Genomic DNA, 14,994 nt, shown 5'->3' with positions numbered 1-14,994 from the left:
TCAATCTATACCGAAATGCAACATTAACAGTCCCCAACAGCTTATTTTTCCTGCCATAATCCCACAGTGTTGTCCGGGCTCCCAGCCCACATGCAAGACATATCTCAGCCTTTCTTAGATCTCCTTACATTCAGTCTTAAGGTAGCATTTTCCTCTTTTAATCAACAGTATCTGGTGGCAGCAGCAAGGTGGGTAACACCTGTTGTGTTTTATTACTCATTATGTTGAAGGCAAAACCGGGTGCCAAGTCAAGGATGGTATCAGAGCAGTGCCTATTGGGCTGATGGGTGCATATTAACAAAATAACAGAGTTGAAGGGACCTTGGAGGACTTCTAGTCCAACCCACTCCCCTGCTCAGGCACCATTTCAGACAAATTGTTGTCCAATCTCTTCTTAAAAACTTCCAGCGTTGGAGCATCTACAACTTCTGGAGTGAAGTTATTCCACTGATTAATTGTTCTAATTGTCAAGAAATTTTTCCTTAGTTCTAGGTTGCTTCTCTCCTTGATTAGTTTATTAATTATAATATTAACTAATCAATATTAACAGCTATTTCTCCCTGGTCCTCCTGGTATTCCTCCTCCTGCTATTCCACTGCAGATAGTCCTCAACTTAAGACCACAAGTGAACCCACAATGTATGTTGCTAAGTGAGAAATTTGTTAAATGCCTTTTGCCCTATTTTATGACTTTTCTTGCCCTATTTGCTAAGTGCACCACTGCAGTTGCTAAATTAGTAACACGGTTGTTAAGTAAATCTGGTTTCCCCATTGACTTTCCTTGTCAGAACATCAAACAAGATGATCAACACAGGACAATGCAACTGTCATGAATATGAGTCAGTCGTCAAGCATCCGAATGTAAATCGCATGACCATGGAGATGCTGCAACAGTCATAAGTGTGACAACTGGTTGTAAGTCATTTTTTTCAGTGGCATTGTAATAGTCACTAAGTGAATTGTTGTAAGTCAATGATTACCTGTACTGCCTTCCAAAAGAGCTGCATGCAACAGCATCAAGCCACTGGTTTCTCAAAAATATGCAACCACAAAAAAAACCCCTGCTCGGCCAGTAGTATTATACCTATAAACTATGCCAGTTTAGTGCAAGGCAGAAACTGCAAATTATGGAAATGCCAGTGTTCCCAACCACCCAGAGCATGGAGAGGTCTAGAAGTTGGCAGCTGTTGCCTACCTAAAGAAAAGTAGAAGAGAGAAATCCTAAGTAAGCGCTGCCTGTGACTCAGTTCCCTTTGTGGTTTTGATTTACATGGAGGTTTTTTTTTTTTACATTTACATTCAATGTGGATTACAAGAGAAGGGGGTGGAGGAGGAAGAGAAAGAACAGCACAGAAAGAAACTTGGAGGTGATGGACAGAGAGCCCTGCAGCCCGATCCATCCCATTCCAGCTGCAGCAATGTGACTGATGGGTATTTCTGCCAATGGGTAATGACATGCAGAAGAGGGAGGACTGCCAAGTCAGAGGAATCAACCAATCATTTTGCTTATCATGCATAATCAGGACGGCATCATTGGCAATAAGTCGGAACTTGCACGGGGGAGATAGGAAAGGGACTGGCAATTGGGACAGCAGATTTCATGCTGACATAGTTTTCTTGCTGACTGCCCTTATTCTTGGTCTGCAAGCATAATGACAGGTTAGCAGGACTGGATATAGGGGACAATATCTGGAATGGTTTGCCAAGTGATATACCACCATAAGCAGATGAATCACTTTCAATTTTAGTTTATCTTAGTAGGAGGGAAAGGGCGTTGGTACTTACCTGACACGCCCGTTCTCTTTGAGCTGTGAAGAGCATCCAGGAGTGGGAGGTGCTTCAGTCTCTGCATGGCTAGGCTGGGCTTAATTTGTGGAACGCTCCTCCTCCTCCACGGGACTCCTCCCCAGCGTTCCCCAGTTTTGGCAAAGATGAGAGAAATAAACGCCCTTGTCCTCAATGCCCTAACAATTCGTTGGCCGAAACAGGACCCCACCAGATGGGAAAGGGTGGGGCTGGATGCTCTTCACAGCTCAAAAAGAACAGGCGTGTCAGGTAAGTACCAATGCCCTTTCTCCCATGAGCTGTTCAGAGCATCCAGTAGTGGGACATACCAAAGCTTGGCCTATCCTATGGGAGGGACTCCGTCTGGCCTGGAATCTCCTCCTGGTCCCTGTGGATCCGTTGCAGAACTCTTCTGCCAAAGGAGGCCTCAGCGGATGCAAACACATCTATTTTATAATGCCTAATGAATGGCAATGGAGAGGCCCAGGTTGCGGCTCGACAAATTTCAGTTATTGGTGCCTATGTGGCCCACGCTGCCAATGTTGCAGCGCTCCTTGTTGAATGAGCTGTTATGCTCCTGGGCACCTGCAGGGATTCAGTCTGATACGTTTTCGCTATCGTGGCCCGTAGCCAACGGCCTATTGTAGAAGGTGAGACCTTGCATCCCTGAGTGTTGGGCTGAAAAGACACAAATAAGGCTTCCATTTTTCTGAAAGCCGCTGTGCAGTTGATATATATTTGCAATGCTCGCCTCACATCAAGCCTATGCCATTGTAGTTCCAACCCTTGGGATGGTCTGGGACAAAAATTAGGAAATATCAGCTCTTGTGCCCTATGAAAAACTGAGTTAATTTTGGGTATCAACGTAGGATCAGGACGAAGGACCACCCGGTCAGAATGGAAAACACAAAGATCTTGTCTGATAGACAAAGCTGCAATCTCCGAAATATGACGAGCAGAAGTGATCGCTACAAGGAAAACTACTTTATACATCAGAAATTGGAGACTTGACAATTTCAAGGGTTCGAAAGGGCCCTTAGTGAGTGCGACGAGGACCTTGTTAAGGTCCCAGGTGGGATAACGATGTACTGCTGGAGGGAGTAAATTTGTGGCTCCTCGAAGGAAACTCCTCGAAGGATGATGGGAAAGAGATAGTAGACCTTCACAAGTGAGAACTGACACCAAGGCCGCCACCTGTCTTTTCAACTTATTAGGTGATAATCTCTTGTCAAGTCCCTCTTGCAAGAACTCTAGGATATGAGCCACAGATGGAGAGATGGGATCAATTTGAGACTTGGTACACCATTTGCAGACACTGGACCATGTGGCATTGTAAATGCGAGTTGTTGAGGGGCGTCTGGTGGCTTGGATAGTGGTGATAACTCTGTTGGAAAACTTTTTGCTCTTCAGACTCCACTCAACCTCCAGACGGTTAGGTGCAACCATTGAGGGTCCAGATGTTGAAGGGGTCCCTGGGTTAGCGAGACCCTGGCTGGCAGAATTCTCCATGGTGCTGATACGGATAGACTACGGAGGCCTGCAAACCACGGCCATCTGAGCCAGTAAGGAGCTACTAGAAGTAGTTCTGCCCTCTCGTCTAGCAGTTTCTGGATGACCTGGGGAACCAGTGGAAATGGCGGGAATGCATACAGAAGTCCTGGGGGCCAACGACAGTGGAGCGAATTGAAGTTCTCTGCTCCCTCCCTACCTGGAAAAAATCTCAGGAGCTGAGCGTTGAGGGGGAAAGCGAACAGGTCCACCACTGGCTGTTGAAATGTCCTGACCGCCTCTTGAAACAGGGTCGGATGGAGGCATCACTCCAATTGATCGATCGTGGCCCTGCTCAGCCAGTCTGCCTGTGTATTTGACAGACCCAAAAGGTACTCTGTTCTGATGGAAAGTAGGTTGCTCTCCGCCCAACGACACAAGCGCTCCGCTTCTCGCATGAGATGTTTCGACTGTGTGCCCCCATATGTTTATGTGAGCTTTGGCTGTTACGTTGTCAGTCAATATTAGTATGTGCTGATTGTGTACCTGTGGAAGGACGCTGCGGAGAGCCAGGTGTACTGCTCGAAGCTCCAGCCTGCATGACTGTTCTGTGGTGGACCAGTGGCCTTGGGTTGTGAACGATTGAACGTGCACTCCCCATCCAAACAGGCTGCATTGGTGGTGATGGTAAGTCTGTGTGGCCCTTTGAAGAGGCAGCTTCTGTTCATGACTGGTCTGGTCCACCAGAGGATATGAGGACCTTTGATGGTACCTTGACCTTGTATTTGGAGTTGCTTTGGCTGGAGCGCTGGTACGGTAGCAGGAACCATCGGAGGGATCTAGTGTGGAGCCGGGCCCAAGGGATGATAGAGATACATGAGATCATCTTGCCTAACAATTTTGATAGTTCCGCTAGGGACACCCTCTTAAGACCCCTGATCTCCTTGACTAATTGCTGAATGCTATTTAGTCGATCTGGTGACAGGTAAACTTTGCCTTCCACCGTATCCATGACTGCCCCCAGATGGGTTAACCAAGTCGATGGTGTTAAATGACTCTTTTTCCAATTTATTGAGAACCCGTGTTATTGTAGGGATTGTAATGTGTTCTGAGTATCTTTGACTGCTTGATGAGCGGAAGATGACAAAATCAAGATGTCATCAAGATAACACTGGAGTCGTATGGGGATATCACGGAGATGAGCAGCTAGCGCTGCAAGAACCTTCGTGAAGGTCCTGGGGGCAGAAGCTAGTCTGAAAGGAAGGGCCACATATTCAAAATGGTGGTTATTATAACAGAATCTCAGAAATTTATAGTGGGAAGACCGAATAGCAATATGTAGGTAGGCCTCCGTCAGGTCTATGGACGTGAGGACGTCACTCTTTCTGATGCCAAGTAAGATAGATTGCAGGGTGTGCATGTCAAACTTGCGATATACTAAGAAACGGTTGAGACATTTCAGATCCAATATTGCTCTCCACCCTGAACTTTTGGGAACAACAAAAAGATGTGAATAGAAACCTCGCCCTTGTTGGTTGGTGGCTACTGGCTGGATGACTCGTATGTCCAGTAAATGTTGGATAGCTATTTTCACGAGACTACGTTTAACCGGGTCTCTGGAGAGAGGGCATGACATGAAAAAATCTGGCGGAGTGGATTGAAACTCCAGCGCAAGGCCAAATCTAATCGTGTCTCTGACCCAGGAATCAGAGGTTGAGGAGTCCCATTGGTCTGCAAATAATTTAAGGCATCCGCAATGGGGGTCGGGTCCAGGGAGTTATCTTGGACGCCGAAAGGACCTGTTTCCTGCTCCCCAAAAGGATCTTTTGGATTGACCACCCCTTCTGCTCCTATCCCCGAAGTCGGACCTGTCTGGCTGCTGCCCTGGTCTGAATGATGGGGGTCTCTGGTATCTGGGTGAAAAGGATCCCTGGTAAAAGGGCCGAAAGGATCCCCTCTGAAAGGACTGAGGGTTTCTAGAATCTGACTTCCGAAAAAGGGAAGGAAGAATGTTCTTTTTGTTTCAGGTTTCAATTAGTAGCGGATCAAGGGAAGGGCCAAACAATCTGTCTCCCACAATTGGGGATGAAGCCAGCTTGCATTTGTGCTTAAAGTCTGCTTGCCAATGTTTTAACCATAGTGTCACACTGTGACATGTGAAGTAATGGCCCTGGCTGAAAACTTGACTGCATGATAAGTTGCGTCAGCTGAGAATTCAGCAGCTGCTATAAATTTAGCAATATCTTGGTGCGCTCTAAGGTTGGAATTAGGGACATGTTCCCGTAAGAGGCGGAGAGAAGAACAGGTGAAGAAAGAGCTGGCCATGGCTGCTCTGATGGCCGACGCGTCAGACTGATGGGCTCTGCGTAGGGCTAGCTCGGCCTGTTTTTCCTCCGGCTTTAATGCCTCCAGCGCATCACTGGGAATGGAGGAGGACGCTAATCCCACTATAGGTTCATCTACCTCGGGAGTATTCAATAATTTTCAGAAATCAGGGGCCAAACTGAAATATTTCCTGTCATATCCAGTGGGGGCTGGGTACACCGCTGCAGAGGCCCACTGTTTCTGTACCAGGTCCGAAAACATGGGAGGAACTGGGATCACCTCTGCTTTGACTACTGGTTGGTTGAAAATTAGATCTTCTGGTCCCTCTTCCGAAGGAGTTGGAATAGTAGAAAGGGTTGACTTGTTTAGGTGTGCAATATTTTTTGCCTTAAACAAGAGAGATCTGAAAAGTTGTGGGCAGGTACTTGGGCCTGTTGGCCTTGGGGAGCCAAGCTGCACCTGGATGAGAGGGAGAGATCTAGGGGAGGAGGAGGGTGGGAAGAGGTAGACGGACCTGGACTGGAGGAGGGAAAGTCCTGTGAGACCTTGTGCGCCTCCTGTGTGCACTTATCTATCTGTTTTTGTAAAGCTTTATAGCGCCTGATGGCATCCCTTTCTGAAGTTTTAGAATTCCCTTTAGCCTGCTTAGGTTTGTGCTGAGATTTGGCTTTGACCTTCAAGGATGAGGTCTGAGAGCTGCTACTGTCTGCCATTTCGATTGAAGTTGGAATTGCAGTATGCTTGTTATACAATGCAATACTGTGAAGGCGGTTGGCACACCCAGGGGCCTGATCTGAGGACAAACCGGTTGCCCTGATGATGTTTTTATTGCCCCCTTTCCTCTTTTTTTTTGAATAATACCTATCTATAATGAGTTGTATCTCAGTAATAATATTTTATTGATATTAAAATATTATACCGAAGAGAAAATTATTATTATTGTTATTGTTATTATTATTACTGTATTATTATTTTATATATATATATGTGTGTGTGTGTGTGTGTGTGTGTGTGTGTGTGTGTATGTATATGTATATGAATATTAATTAAGTGGCACGATGTTAAGTGCTGAGAAACCAAACAGCCAAATTGAGAACGCCTAAAGGCCCAGATTGATAAGGGTAGAGGCCTTCAACAGCTTCCCTACACAGGTGGACACAGGCCTAGGTGCTCGCTGTTGTGCCCCTGGGTTGATTGGGCTGTGAGGGATAAGCCAACAATTTAACTGTAAGAATAGCCTCGAATGTAGAAAAAAACCCAAGACGCCCGTGTTCCTGAAGGGAACCTCTGCTCGGGACAGTGTTACCTCACACAGCACGAAATGGAATACAGGCACGCGGCCACAAGGTCTAGCAAGAAAAGATGGCCTCTGGCCGTTAATCTTTTGGCGTGCTCCCCAGCAGCAAACTCCCGCCGTGTGAAGGAATAGCCTCCAATGGCTTTTCCTGTAAGGCTAAATGGCGGGGAAGGGTGGAAGGCACTAAGCGTTTGAATCCACCCCAAGTGGTGTTCAGAGGGGGAAGGAAAGCGATACGACTCTGTTGGGAGCAAAGAGCTCACACCGCTGTTCAGGTAAAAGAAACTCTGCGGCAATCTGTCGGAATGGCAGGGGTAGAAAGATTGTTTGTGGGGAGGGGGCACGGAGCAGCACCTAAGCCTCCCACTGCTTTGGGGCACGAATTGGCACTTTCCTGTAATGCGAGCGATCTCTGTAATGCGAGCCAACATCGAGAGATCGCAATGCGATTAGAAGGCTAAAGGATTCTAAAGACAAGCTGATTAACTTTCAAACCTGCTAGCAAGGAAAGAATTTTTCCTGTTTCGGCCAAGGAAGAATCACAAGCACTGCCTATCTCCCACGAGGCTGAGCCAAAACTGGGGAATGTTGGGGAGGAGTTCCATGGAGGAGGAGGAGCATTCCACAAATTAAGCCCAGCCTAGACATTCAGAGACTGAAGCACCTCCCACTACTGGATGCTCTGAACAGCTCATGGGAGAAGAAAGGGTCCCCCCCCGCCTTAAAACTGATGTGGTGGTATGAGAGACACAGGTACTCAAGAACCATCTTTCCAGCTATGTCTACCCTACCCACCAGAGCAGGATAAGATATACTTCCCTTCTCTTAAGGAGGTCCATCTATTGAAACCAAGAAGGGCCTTCTCTGTGGTGGCTCCCTTCCTGTGGAACATAATCACCGCAGAGATAAGATTGGCCTCCATCTTAATACTCTTTCACTTTGTTTTGCCATTGGGTCTGGGAGCCCAGGGTGATATACAACCCACTGAATAATTGTTGTCGCCAGAGGAGTGGAGGTTTATAGCTTTGAATTTGGGGTTTTATTTCTATAAGCGGTGTGGAGTCACTGCAAACAAGTTGGGAGGATATATACATTTTCTTAATAAATAATTATTGAATACTGATTGGCTGAAACATCTCTGCTTGCTTATTGATTGTCAATTCTGATCAGCTGTCAGTTCGTAGTAGATGCTGCAAATTTATCACACAGTGGCTGTAGAATCCAGGTAACTAAATGGGTAACTAGTTAAAACAATTCAATCCCAAAAACAGTAAACTTGGGCAGTTAAATAGCCAGTAATGTGGAAGGGAGACCCAAAGTCAACTCTCAGAACAATCCCAGATTCCACTTGATGTCCTTGGACCAGTCACTATTGTTCAGCCCAACTAATAGGACAATATAAAAAAGGAGTACATTGCAGAAGGAATGGCATAATCTTCTTACTATATCCCCCAACATATAGTAAGTTATGTAGAAGCAGTTCACTGGAAAAATAGGATTTTATCATGGGATTTCCACAACACTACCCTTAAAAAGTAGCTACGATCTTGGCAGCCACAGGCAAATCAAGTCTCTAATCAGATCAGAGATCACAAATCACAGCAAGCAAGCCATATTCAAAACACTAAAGGTTTAGGAGGAGGGAGATCTATTTACACCTATCTATGATGAAATGTAAGTTTGACTCAGAGAAGGAGGACTGCTGAGCCATTAGAGAAAAGATACTTGAATTCTGGGAAAGCAGAAGATGTGAGAAAGAAACTCAAAACAATTCACCTTTGATTTTGTAAAAAATAAGTTGAAGTGGAGAGGCTTTGACTGGCTTTCAAGATTCAGCCACATTATACTAAAGCGTGTTCCAAATCTTTAGGTGCCTGTTTTCTGATCTTGCCTATCTTAATTGGCTCACAGTTATGGACAAGGTGTTCAGACTGTTAACCCCAACCTGATGAGTTATGATTCATGAGGATGGACATGGCAGCAGTAAATTGTATAAATGTGTTCATATTATATATGTATGTACATACAGACGTGGTGGTGGAGTGGTTAGAATGCAATATTGCAGGCTAATTTTGCCCACTGCCAGCAGTTCGATCCTGACCAGCTCAAGGTTGAGTCAGCCTTCCATCCTTCTGAGGTTGGTAACACGAGTATCTAGATTGTTGATATACTGACTCTGTAAACCGCATAGAGAGGGTTATAATAAAGCACTATGAATCGTTATATAAGGCTAAGTGCTATTGCTATTTCACTGAATGGAATAGGAACAAGTACTTATCAACAGTTGCAGATTCTTAGTAATGGTATTTAGCTCTGTTTTGAAGAAAATATTTAATTGTTTTGCAGAGCACTATTACTTAGTTCTGCTGTAGTTACTATCTTCCAATTTCTGTGTCTTGTGAACACATCTACAAAATGAGTTGGTCATGAAATTCATGCAAAGAACCAATATTATATCTGTTAAAAATGGAAAAAAGACTATTGTGTAGGAATACCTTCCATCTGACATTATTTTCTGTGTGAAGCTCTACCTTTTCATTACAGGCTTTCTCCCTGTAAGAAGGCTTTTTATTCTTTCTTTTCATTGTTGTTGTTTGGTATGGTTTTTTTAAAAAACACATATTTGTATGGTACTTCATATTTTAATGGCTGATTATAGACTCCTTCAAGATTTGTAATAATGGGAAGTGGTATACAAAGATATTAAATAGCTATCGTAACATCCACAACAACAACAGTTTAATCTTCCAAAACGCCAATCAACTCCTTGGCTATGTCCCTATATGGTTCTGAGCTTGCTGTAAGAAACTCCCTGCACTTGGTGATGCAAGGGAAGGAACCATCTGTTCCTATTGCCAGATTCCAGTTTTCTGCCATTCTGAGACAGATTATATTTCTTTTCTCATATGATAGTTAGTAAGATTAAGCAATCTCCTGTCACTAAAATCGCATTTACATTCAGGATAGATTGCTATTAGTCTCATGAATCCAAAACTTTACAGTATTGGATCAGGTACAATATGTTTCCCAAAATCCCAGTATCATGGTGAGGATTATTGTGTTAATACTTACGTTCGTATTCCAATGGACACAAATAAGCCCATGGTGACTGCTGGTGTATTTTTATTGGATAGCAGATAGCATTATATAACTATAAATCTATATCATGTGTATGGCATTTTGTATAAGTAGAAAGAAAGCATGTGGAGAGAAACAGGACAGAGTACATGTAGTCCTCGACTTACAACAGTTCATTTAGTGATCATTCAAAGTTACATGGCACTGAAAAAAGTAACTTATGACCATTTTTCACACTTACGACTATTGCAGCATCCCCATGGTCATATGATCAAAATTCAGATGCTTGGTAACTGACTCATATTTATGACAGTTGCAATGTCCTGGGGTCATGTGATCAGCTTTTGCAAACTTCTGACAAGCAACGTCAATGGGGAATCCAGATTCACTTAACAGCCGTATTACTAACTTAACAAGTCCAATGATTCACTTCACAATTGAGGCAAGAAAAGTTGTAAAATGAGGCAAACTCACTTAACAAATGTTTCGCTTAGCAACATGAATCTTGGACTCAATTGTGGTCATAACTTGAGGACTACCTGTACTTCAACGTTTGTAAGAAAGTATTCTTCAGGCTGGTGCTTGAATGAAAGTTTTTAAAAAAGAGGCTTCTTTAGAAAATAATATGCTGATTGAAAAGCCTGAGTTAATTTAGTCTACAATACTTACAGCCAAGAGTGCTCTCCTCCGTTGTGAAGACAGAGCAAGTATCTGACTCACACAAGTTAAAAGTCAGAACAGAAAAAAAGAACTGAACTTTGAGAATAAGGAAGAGATGAAAATCCTGAGGATACCAATCCAACCAATCAGAAACATGTCACATAGAAAACCAGAAACTTTTTTTAACTAAGGAAAAGTGTTAATAAATACTAAGCCTCTTTGCTAATTATGTCTATACCTATTGCCCCCCAATGGTCAGTTTATAGATATAGAAATTAGTGCAAAAGTTTATTTCTATTTTATTTTTCTCTTCCAGATGCGGCATCAGCCTGTGTCATTGTTATATTACCAAAGCAATAGTTCACATTAATGACTGTGCTTTTGTAATGTCAGCCATTTTGTTCATCATAATACCTTAAACCACAATTGGGCAAAAGAAGATGTTATCTGCTATATTCTAAAATTAGCAACAATTCCCTCCTTAAAAATTATTGCTGAAAAAGGAAGTGGATTTTGGAGCTTGGCTCTGATGCCCATTCTCAATTACACAACCCCAGAGATATCTTCTTCTTTAATTTGCAATGCATGTTTACCTTACTGATGGGCCCCATTATAAATCTCTTATAAAAACAAACCAAACTAGATGCCACAAGCCTGAAGAGTGTTCACCCTCATTTTTCATCTATATGACTTCCTATGGCACCTATAGCTTCTTAAGAGCAACTAAGATTTATTTAGCCATATATTATAGGGTTTATTTTAGATTTTTTTAAATATAACTTTTAAAAAAACTTTGTTCATTTTATATTTTTAGTTTTTAAAATTATGGCTCATATTCTACCCTTCTTATGCTGTCTATGGTTATAATAAAGTTTTGATTGATTGAGCATCAAAGATTTAAAAAAATCCTATTAATAGAATTCATAACACTATATGGTATATTACTACAGCATATCTTGATTAGGGATGCCAGTGCCAAGAAAAGCCTCTTTATTATAACAAGAATTAGTTTTCAAGGGTAAATATATGCATGATGGGTTGGCAACAAAGAAGATGCTTATTCAAGTTCTGATCCTGGTATATAATCATCTCTCTCATTCTGAAATTGGCCTAGAAATCAGTAGGTAATCACTTGGCTTCACACATCTAACTTTAAAAGAGGTTTAGCTGTATAAACAGAGTCAGATCCATTACGTTTACTTTGCCAATCAGTTGTGAAATTGGAAGGAATATGACAAACTGATCTCACCTCATGGCTGAATGCTACAAAGATCCCGTAATAAAGACTGGTCTAAATCCCTCATTCCCAGGAATACAATATCCATCAGACTGCTAAAATCTGTTCAGAAGCCATTGGTAGGCCTTTGCTTGTAACAGTTAGGAAGGAGATCTGGGCACACCTACAAGTCTTTCACGCCAATATCTTCTGAATTCTGCCTGTTCTTCAATATTTATATTTTACATTATTAACCCAGAGACTTGAAAGTGTCTTTTAAGCAAGTTAGAAAATTTTGCTTACAAAGCTCCCTGCCAATCAGAACCTGATAAGGGCACCGACCCTGTCCTTTATCAGTGTGGGACCATCCATCCCACGTCCTCCTTACCCTTGAAAGCAGCTTCATGATATTACAATTTGTACTTGGGACAAGGGAGGGATTGACTTGTAGATGCTAATGTGAAATGAATGCAAGGACACAGCAGAAAGGAAAATTACAACATGTGGTATTCTGCTGACAAGCACAAATTATAATTACAGATGGTGAATTCAGGAAACCTCCTACCTTTAAATAAGGCACTGTTCCCTCCCCCCATAACTACTTTCATTTTACTATTAAATTTGAAAATCACAAATTTAGAACAGCTAATTTCAACACTGACAGTCTTTTCTATTACTGGCTCATTTAAAGACATTCAGACAAACATGCACATTATTAAATATTTCTTTTTCTCTCATCTGTCATTATATGAAAAAAAAACCCACCTCACATTTTTTTTTCCTCATATAAAACACTATCCTAATCAAGATAATAAATATTAAGTGCTGTGGTGACAGAAAGCTCATTTGAGGTAGATGTACAACACAATCTTGCAGACAGTTCTGAAACAGACTTAATGGAAGAAAAGAAATGGGAAAAATATGATACCTTGAAAACAGGGGGGGAGAAGGAATGAAAAATCCAGCTCCAACTCACATAGCCCTTCCTCCCCAAATTAAAACTCTCTTGGTTAGGAAGAAATGTAGCAGTTAAAATGAATGTTTTACTTAAGACTTTTTTCTATTTCAAAAAATTCTAGTTTTTATAAGGAATAAGATATTAAATGACTGGCAGAGATAAACAATGAATTATAACTGGACAAATAAAAAGCCAAGGATAAAATTCAACAACTTTCAAGATTGAAAAGAATGAAGTAGACTAGCAGCTTCAAATTTTGAATGTCATATTAGTTGCCTAACATGGATTTCAGAAGGGATTATATTTCCTTAGTGTGCAGCCACTGGCGCCAAAAAAGCTAATACAACCCTGGGTTGTATAAACAAAGGCATAGAATCAAGATCACGTGAAGTATTAACACCATTTCATAAATTCTTTGTAAGGCCACACCTGGAATATTGCAATCAATTTTGATCACCATGCTACAAAAAAGATGGAAAAAGTTCAGAGAAGAGCAACTAAGATGATCAAAGGCCTGGAGACTAAAACATATGAAGAACGGCTGCAGGATTTGGGTTTGGCTAGTCTAAAGAGAAGAAGAATTATGGGTGATATGATAGCAGTATTCCAGTATTTGAATGCCACAAAGAAGAAGGGGGAAAATTATTTTCAGCCCATTTGAGGGCTTTTTCAGCCTCCCAGAGGCTTGAGGAAAACTTCTGCAGGCTTTGCAAGCCGAAAAATGGGCCTATTTTGTCACTACCGTTATTTCCGGAAATACAAGAAGTGATGAAAGAGGCCTATTTTCGGCCTGCAAAGCCTGCAGAAGTTTTCCTCAAGCCTTTGGGAGGCTGAAAAAGGCCTCAAACTGGCCGAAAATCAGCTGTGAGACATGCGCATGTTCAGTGAGATAAGTTTGCCTGCGGCTCGCATGCCAGCACAAATGGCTCTGCGTGCCACCTGTGGTACGCGTGCCATAGGTTCACCATCACAGGCATAGGTTCTCCTGCTTGGGCTGGACTAGAAGACCTCCTATTCTATTCTATTCTATTCTATTCTATTCTATTCTATTCTATTCTATTCTATTGGTTTCATTACTTTCATAGAAGGGGAAGGCAAAGATGTATTTGGGTTGATACTCAGAGAAATAAATAATGTTGAGATTATGAAATATAAAGCAACTTATGGAATGCTCTGGATAAATGTAGCAAAAGAATAAATTTAGACTTTTCTTTTGCTTCCATATGAATTTCTACTTTTTTGATGTAGATACCACCAAGAAATTTGCTCAGTGGATAGATTCCAATATTTTATTGTTAACAGGATAACAATAAATGGAACAGGGTAACATTAACGATTTTTCACATTTCTTACTACATAGTGCTCTTCTATGATTAATTATACGTTAACTGCTGCAGGGATTTTGTATGCTTTTCATTGAAAAAGCTATTTGATCCCCTCTATGGAAGAATGGCTAATGAAATTGTGGGAGCATGTCTCAATGCCTAGAATAACTTCAGAATTAAAAAGTAAATTGCAAGTAAATGTGGAATTCAATTCCATTTGGAAACCATTTTTAGACCACCCTGCAATTTCATACACAGAATTGTGCCACACTGAAAATTCAGGGTTTATGTTTTATTGTCTTAATTATTTAATTATTTTTTAAAAAATAATAAATTAATTAACTTAATCATCTCTCTCCCTCTCTTTCTTTTGAACGGCTCCAATTGTGTAAACCAAGACCTTAAAGTTTAATACAGACTTGTTTTCAGTGGTGGGATTCAGTTTTTTTTACTACCAGTTCTGTAGGCATGGCTTGGTGGGCGTGGCAGGGAAAGGATACTGTAAAATCTCCAGTAAGAAGTGGTATTTGCTGGTTCTCCAAACTAGTCAAAATTTCTGCTCCCGGTTCTCCAGAACTGGTCAGAACCTGCTGAATACCACCTCTGCTTGTTTTGATTAGAAAATGCATATTAAATCCCTTCCAGTATTTTAAGCTTTTAATGATGCATTAAAATAATATATTAGTACCAGTTTTGATTTGCTAACCTATACTTTACTGTTTAAATTTAGTTTTTAAAAACCTGCATTATCTGTTTTATATTTTTATAAATTTATACTGGCATAATATATTACTATTTTCCTTTATTCTTTTAAAATTTGTTTTAATATCTACTTTGTAAAAAATGAAATTTAAAAACCCTCG

The 14,994-nt window shown here is 41.5% G+C and overlaps 1 protein-coding gene across 4 annotated transcripts in view; it reads right to left on the bottom strand.

The window, feature by feature from the left end:
* Window positions 1-14,994, bottom strand: part of PALM2AKAP2 (PALM2 and AKAP2 fusion) — a 249,548-nt gene that overhangs the window by 202,108 nt on the left and 32,446 nt on the right. The gene's annotated exons all lie outside the window — the stretch shown is intronic.

This window comes from Pseudonaja textilis, chromosome 2 (assembly GCF_049901715.1).
Source record: "Pseudonaja textilis isolate UNSWEBS1 chromosome 2, rPseTex1.2, whole genome shotgun sequence".
NCBI classification, from domain to species: Eukaryota; Metazoa; Chordata; class Lepidosauria; order Squamata; family Elapidae; genus Pseudonaja; species Pseudonaja textilis.
Note: the sequence above shows the minus strand (reverse complement) of the source record. Positions and strands in the feature narration are given on the sequence as shown.